General features: G+C 46.3%; 1 long non-coding RNA gene across 8 annotated transcripts; it reads right to left on the reverse strand.

Moving 5' to 3' along the window:
* Positions 1-1086: 1086 nt before the first annotated feature.
* Positions 1087-7765, reverse strand: LOC124696282. Of its 8 annotated transcripts, XR_007000674.1 has the most exons (4): positions 7423-7754; positions 6923-6986; positions 4765-6623; positions 1087-1747 (listed from the first exon to the last, which is right to left on the reverse strand). It is a non-coding gene; the product is annotated as an uncharacterized LOC124696282 (long non-coding RNA). The 8 variants fall into 8 exon arrangements; XR_007000666.1 differs by having other exon boundaries at positions 4765-7599; positions 7681-7765; XR_007000671.1 differs by having other exon boundaries at positions 4765-6986.
* Between the last annotated feature and the right edge of the window lie 200 nt (positions 7766-7965).

Consider the following 7965-nt stretch of genomic DNA (forward strand, 5'->3'; position numbering starts at 1 on the left):
TATTTTGAGCATGCTAATTTTGGTTGCTTATTTCTATTCATGGATTGGCTCATCAGTCATGCTAATTCATAAAATTGCAGGATTTGTGCATCAGTTTATGCCTAGGATGGAGAGGCATTTCTGCATCAAAATTGCAGGCTTTTTCACACGAGTTTATGACCAGGTCGGGTGAGGCATTTCTGAATCGTTTAACCATTGGTAATACTAGCAAAGGCAGGCGCGGCGGCACGCCGCGCCCTTGCTGTAGCCAATAAATGAAAATTCTTTTGTAAGCGTGATTGGTTATTGCCGCCGCGCCCTTGCTGTGGCCAATAAATGAAAATTCTTTTGTAAGCGTGATTGGTTATTTTGGAACTGGTGGAACATGTTTTACTGGCCGGTAGAGTTGGGAAAGATGGTTTAAGTTCCGTGAGATGCTATGGGCATATTTTCTATAGCAAGGCATTGGTACAATTTGCATATAGGTCGAAATAGTTGCAGAGCTGACTGTGAACACTTCAGAGATGGAAAGTGACGGACAACATGGAAGCAGATAGTAGATGGTCATATAATGAACATGGTTTCACCAAGATGGTCCGATTAACAGAATTCAAATTCTAGTGGTGGTAATGCAGTCACCTTGCTGCTGAACCTTGTATGGCCCGTGGAGCAAAAGCAAGTAACTCCATCAATATGACATTCAGGAACACCATGATGCTAATCTTTTTTTTTTGAAGTAAAAGCAAATAACTTGGTATGGCACAGGGAGCAAAAGCAAATAACTTCAATGGCACGTAGCCACATATTGATGTCTAGGAAGACAAAATCAAATAGCTTGATGTTGACTAAATATACCAACAGGAGTTGCAATCCATTGCTTCGATGAAGTGGCTCACGGGATGTGGCCGATTTCTTAGATATAGGATATACATTTTAAGATTTCTGCAATTATTCTGTGTATAAGAGGACCACTTTTTTCTGAAAAAAAAAGTTGTTCACTTTTACCTATCATAGACTGTTAGAGAACATTCGACCACAACATCAAGCGGCACATGTTAGAAGTAAAGTTGGCTTTTCACCCTACTCCGAAGTCTAAACCGTAGTACATTGCATATTGTACCTTCATTGAGGAAAGAGTTCAGAGGCACAACACATCTAAACTTAAATAACTTCATTCAGTTAAACAACCAGTAGTATTTACAATGAAAATATGTAGCATCTAACTTGAACAAACAAAGTGCTTCAATAATCTCCAGCCATCAGTGCTCTCCACAAGAAAGCAACACTTAAACTTCTCGCGTAATTGACCGATTTCTGATACCTATTGACTAATATTCATCAGCGAATGCGACACCCTGCACATCTCAACCTACCTACAGTATAATCATGGTGTGGTAACACAGTCGCTAGCATCTACAACTAAGACTAAGCTGCTTATTTCGGATTCAGTTGCCCAAGAAATTTATGCACCAAGGTCCAGATAGAAAAGCTGCTTAGTCTTACTTATTGAGTAATTACAAATGGGGGTAGCAAACTAAAGACCAAGAAATCTCACCAATAGCAGCGCATGGCACACACATGCAAATGGTCTCTGATGACGGCAATGGCAAGGCCGGCCAACAGTATGTCCCAGTCTCCTTTTATAAGTTTTATCAGCTTGCAAGATAATTTCTTCCAAGAAGATAAAAACTGCAATGAATAGGGAGTGTTGTTGCCTGAATTGCTGGTGTTGTTATCTCCCATAGTCTTGATGACCCATTGCAACCTACTACAGAAAGGGCAGAATAGTTCAGAGTAAAATGTTCCTATGCACTGTTAGAAGAAAAACCATTCTAGGTTATAAGATAAGAGGTTAATAGCTGGGAGAAGGAAGCAAAGAAGCATGCGGAGCAGGCTATTTTATCAGGTGCAATAGATGGTCTGCTGGTGCAATGAAGGTATTTTAACTATCTGATGGACCCCACAAAATGAGAAAGTTACTGAAAAATGAAAGTTCCGAATCCATACCACTTACAGCTAGCATGCATTCATGATTCTCTACATATAAGATGCGTGCATCTTCTGTGATGGCAGAATAGTGCAAGTACCCATTTTAAGCATAAGCACCAGGCTAGCTCTGGGGACTTATATGGGCATGTTATGTGGCTGCTAGGGTTTGGGAGGGAGAGAGAGGGCTGCGAGGGCGCGAGAGGGCCGGCCGGGGGCCTTGCCCACGGCCGGTGGCAAGAGGGAAGGGATTTCCTTCTTAATTCTTGCTTGATTAGATTGATACATCTCCTCTCCATATATGAGAGGTTTACTTGACTCCCAAGCAAGGCTTACTTGACCCCTAAGCAAACCATAAGACTAACGGGCCCAGACCCATGACGTACTCTAACACTACACCCCACCTGGACATGCAGCTCGTCCTCGAGCTGCAACCTAAACAAACCATGACTCGACGCAACACAACCCTAACACCTAAAAACGAGCCTTTTACATCTCGGCTTGTTTTATTACTCTCAACCTGAAATAGATTGGGACGCTTTATTGTTGACCCCTGAACATAAAGTGGACACCATCCGCCCGTCGGACGTGCACCTGTACAACCACCTGGATCCCATGGAAACCAGCGGGACAAAAGGAGCTCGCGCGGCGGCCGGCGGCAGAATGCAGTGGTGCTACACGGTGCGCTCCTGTCGGTGACACCATGCCTTCTCCCCGCTGGATGACTGTCGATGGCGCAGACTTTGAGGTCGCTGCCCGCGGGAGAAACAGCATGTCCGCCGCCCGTGGGGGAAACCGCACGCCCAAGATCCTCGATGCGGCGGACGAGATCGAGGTCCCTTGCGCAACGAGCGCAACTTGGAGGAGGCTGCAGCTGCGGATCACGCATCTCCCGCACACGCCGACTCACTAGGAGGCCGCGCGCGGCAGCACGCAGCCTCGCCGCCGCCGATGCGTGGCGGATAGTGATCCAAGCCGGAAGCGGTGACGGCGACGGAGGAAGCGGACCTGGTGGAAGGGCATCCCGGGGCGGTGTCGATGTAGAGCCGGGGCCAAGGTCGCTCCCACACCGTCGAAAGGCGGGGACGACGTCGGTGGCGGCGGCGAGCCGCTGCTGCGGTGTTGGTGGCGACGGCAGCTGCTGCTGCTGCTGTTGTTGCAGCTGCCCACCGAACGGCGAGGGACAGCGTCGGTGAGGACAGCAGCTGCAGCGGCGTTGGTGGCGGCGGCAGCAGCTGCTGTTGTTGTAGCGTCCCGGTGGGGAAGAAGGCGGCCGACTGCCGGAGAAGAGGGACCCCGGGCGCCGAGGTAGGGCCCGGCCCGAAGATGGTGGACAGCGGCAGCGGGGACTGCAGCAGCCCGACGTCGGGTGGCGGCGACGACAGCAGCAGCGTCGGCTGCAGCGGCCCGGCGATCACAGCGGAGGCCGCCTGGTGCGTCGGCTGCCACGGCAGCAGCGCCGCCGGCGGCGGCGGCCTGTAGGGACCGGCCAGGAAGAGGCGGATCTCCTGGACAGCAGTGGTGAGATCGCGGAGGGCTGCGGAGATCTCCGCCGGGGAGAGAACGGCGGGGACGTCGGAGTGCGGCGGCGGCGGGTGGGAAGAACTCGGTGGAGGGTTGGACATGATCGAACGAGAGCTATCTGATACCAAGTGTTATGTGGCTGCTAGGGTTTGGGAGGGAGAGAGAGGGCTGCGAGGGCGCGAGAGGGCCGGCCGGGGGCCTTGCCCACGGCCGGTGGCAAGAGGGAAGGGATTTCCTTCTTAATTCTTGCTTGATTAGATTGATACATCTCCTCTCCATATATAGAGAGGTTTACTTGACTCCCAAGCAAGGCTTACTTGACCCCTAAGCAAACCATAAGACTAACGGGCCCAGACCCATGACGTACTCTAACAGGGCATAACCAAATCCAGTATTTATTTGTCTTGTTAGCACAACAAAACAGCAAGTTCTAAATCTGTAAACTTACTGGACTGAAAACTTCATAACAAACATGTTTTGTATAGCTCATATATAATTTCTGTAAATATATCTAGTAGCTCGGCAGTGAGTGGGTACATGTATCAACCTAAACTACCCAAATATTTAGAAGTTGCAGTTAGTTCGTGTATTCTAGAAATGGTTATTTATTCAGCAGGAGAGGAATTTTCAGAAATGCTATATCCATACAATGATAAGAATTAATCAGTTGGATAACAAACTTATTTTTCATAATTCACATCTAATTCTGTAAATCTAGTAGGTGGGCTATTAGTGCATACATGTATCAACCTAAATAACCTAAATAGTTAGAAGTTACAGCTTGTGTAGTGTAAAAACGGTTACTTATTAAGTTCGGGAGGAAATTGCTAATGCAAACAGCCGTAGTTATCAACTAAGTATATACAACTGATAAGGTTCCTGGAACCCGAAGACTTCGCAAAGTTCAATAATCCCAGTTAATCAATTACTCATGCAGAGAAGGAACCTAGGCACAGGCAACAAACCAAATAGGAATGCAGTGCAATCAAACCATTCACAATGCACTTCCCCAATATTCATAGAAAGATTCAATATTTGAAATTACTCATGTCCTAAATGGAAAGGCATACTAACACAACCTATATAGAGAAGGAACTTGAGCAAAGGAAATACAATAAGTAGAAACGGGTGTGCCGTTTGCACATTTCTTTACTACCAAAAGTACCAATAGTGTCAAAGATAAAACGACACTAATCCTTCTCAGGAGAACATGTGGTTTCATGTATTTTTTTATGACATAGTAAACCACATGAATATAAATTATGAGTGCCTAACCTTTGTATTAGAATATCATTGGCATATTTTCACAGATTTCTTGTACTTTCCATCTTGCAGTGTATTTGCAAATGCCAACTATACTTCATCTTGCCATTGAAACACAATCAAATGCTAATTAGAAAGGAAAACGGGATTACAAAGAGAGCATAAACTCAAATAGAATCAAAGCTTGACCTCTTTTTCACCAATGGCTTCCTTTTGCGGAATAAAATATCGCACTTCTAGAGAGGAAGAAAACATTGGCATGGTCAATTTCACTGATACTATCATAATACTGAACCGAGAATATAGCTACCATTTATGATATGTCTCTCCAATCTACTTCACTAAAACTACAAATGGAGAGCCAAACGCCCAAACCTAATGTCCATACAACAACATTGAAAAATCATTAAACAATGCATAGAAAAGGAGAATAGAGGCAGTCTTCAAGATCCAAGGAGAAAATAAACGAAGTAACCAAGATCCAAGCAGACCAATGAGAACATTTTGCAAGCTAAGTTCTTATTTTCTGAATTTTTGAGGATACACATCAGAAGCATTCGCAAAAAAATCAATAAGAAACGGAAACAGCGAGTTCAGTACAGAAATGAGCATCTTGGGACATGTACAGTAAAGAGTTGATTGACTAATGAAATAAATAAAATTATGCCATCATTGTATGACTCCCTGCTGCTTCATAGCATCCTGAGAATTTCTCAGAACTAAGAGTGATTGGAAGTGCATTGTCTTGTCAAATAAACAATACTTCAGTAAACTAAGATCAAAAGGTCATTTTTCTTTGGCAAATCCAAGTCTTCCTATAAAATTCTACAAACCTTCTGCTTACACATCAAAGTACAGAAATCTGCGTAAAAATGGATATGGTAACTACCTCTGTATCAGTCCCTTTTTGCATATCAATATTGTTCCTGCATAGAGCTTATCGGGAGTCAGGCCAAGACAAAAAAAAATCAACCTAAGAGATAGAAATACTTCTTATCGTTCCTTCTTTTCAGACATGTATGAGAGCTCACTTTTGCATGAGTTAGAAATGGTGTTTTAACCACATATGCTTCAGAAAATCCATGGCGCAAAACAACCAAGATGGGTGTCTCACAGCTCTAATAGGAACAGTATGTGATGATAATCAATAGTTATTGCAGCATTGCCATTCAACCCCTCAAAATTTTAATTAGCAGATCACCATTTGCAGATCTAAAGTTACCAACTTCATGATATAGCAGATTTTCCCTTTTCAAAACCAGTAAAGGTTACGTGCTTACAGTACTATAGCCTCTTGCTTTTTTCTTTTTATAGAGTGGTAAGTTAGTGCTGTTCTAAGGAAGTGGTAGCTGTTCCAGTACACAAAGAAGGGAGATTTGTGTAACCCGAGCTCTTTGATCAAGACGGTGTGGCCAAAGTCAATCCTTTGAGATAAAAGTCATGTATAGTGAACTGCCTGGAAGGTTTCATGTTTGTACATCTGTTTGATCGCAACCACGAGATTATGGTAGATAGCATAGATAATTGTTTACCTGTGAGACGACTTGCATGACATCGCCCTGGGCAGCCCCGTTGTTCGCGGGGTGGATCCAAAGCCTACTTGCTGCCCTGGGAGGATGGGATCCCTTGAGGCTTGGACTCGTTCTCGGCCATCCACCTAATGAAGAAATCCTCCTTGCTGGTCGCCGATACCTCCAGCTCTTCCTTGGTCTACATGTCCTGGGTGGACCTGGACATGGTCGGCTGCCTCCCCGAGTCGACTCCGGCGTTACCAGCTTGACGGCAAGGTCGGAGAAGCCGCCGCCGCCGCCATGCTCCTGTAACGCTGCTGTTGAGAAGAGTCGTACATCCATCGGGAAGACGACGACAACCTAAAAAAATGCACCTGGTTTGAACGAAGGAACTAAAACCGAATGTCACTCAAACTTAGGAGTAACTGAAATATACACTGTTGGCTCGGAAGCTTCATGTCAGCAGGTCAACTTCATAAAAGGCTCATGCCAGCACGTCAAACAGATCAGCAAATATAAATTATCATAAAAGGAGTTGGCTGACATAACTAAATAGGAAGTTCCTCTTCAGTAGCAAAAGAATGTTTGCTGCGAACAGTTTAAATTCAACTTGAGAAGTACACAAGCTGTAAAAAGAAAATAAATGTAGATGTACTCACAGCTCTAGAGCAACGACGGTTTCTGGAACATCTTCAAGTAGTCAACGGCCAGGTCGCTGTAAACCTGTGTCATGTTGGATATATGGTCAGAGCAATGCAACAATCATATACTTACTTTTACTACAGATGAATTAGTAAAAGCGGATGTTTCCACAATTTCACATGATCATACAAGGTAAACATAGTAGATTTATTATAACAAGGTAATGACAAACGATCCCAAAAAACCGATGTCCTGGTCGGATCAGCCAACTATGGACAGAGTTAAAGTAAACCAATTTTCGGCAGGCAAGAAACACGACTCTTCTCATCCTTCGCAGTTGGTAGTAGTATAGGACATGTAAATAGAAACCACGTAACCGAGATTACCACCCAATGATGAGAGGGTCGTCCGCAGACGTCGGCCTCATCCCGCTCGACGAAGCCAAATACAAAGCCGGGAATCTCCAGGCTGCTGCCACTGCTAAATACAACGCTGGACATAGGCGAGAGAACCTCACTTGGTGCACATAACCATGGAGCTCTGGCTCCTCCGTTAGGGAGCTCGGCGGCTAGCTCGGGATCGCCCCTTTCTCAGAAGCACGCCACGCCACTGTTGACCATGAGAACCATGTGCGGGGAGGCTGCAAAGGTGGAGATCGCGACCGCCACACTAAGATCCTCCTAGATCACCGTCTCTGCGCACACAAACGAAATCAGACGGCAACCAAGGACATGGCAAACAAAAAAAATAGGCTGTGAGGTGAGCGTCGGTGCACCAAAGGAGGCGTGCTGGGCAGTCGCACGCCCAGATTTGGCCCAGGCGCCAGTGCGCCACACGAGTCGGCATCCAGAAGGGCGATAGGGCAGGGGCTAAGCCGGCCTCGACAGCCGCCACGCCGCCCCGTCCCCTACCACAGAGACCGCCGCCGCTGCAGCCCGCTCGAATCCGGCATCGGGCGCCTCTTCCCGGTCAGCCACGACGTGGGAATTAGGGGGGTGCCGGCGACGGTGGCGCGGTGAAAGCAGTGAGGCGCGGGGCGCCCAGCGGTAGGGACGATTTG

Source organism: Lolium rigidum, chromosome 1, assembly GCF_022539505.1.
Source record: "Lolium rigidum isolate FL_2022 chromosome 1, APGP_CSIRO_Lrig_0.1, whole genome shotgun sequence".
Lineage (NCBI taxonomy): Eukaryota > Viridiplantae > Streptophyta > Magnoliopsida > Poales > Poaceae > Lolium > Lolium rigidum.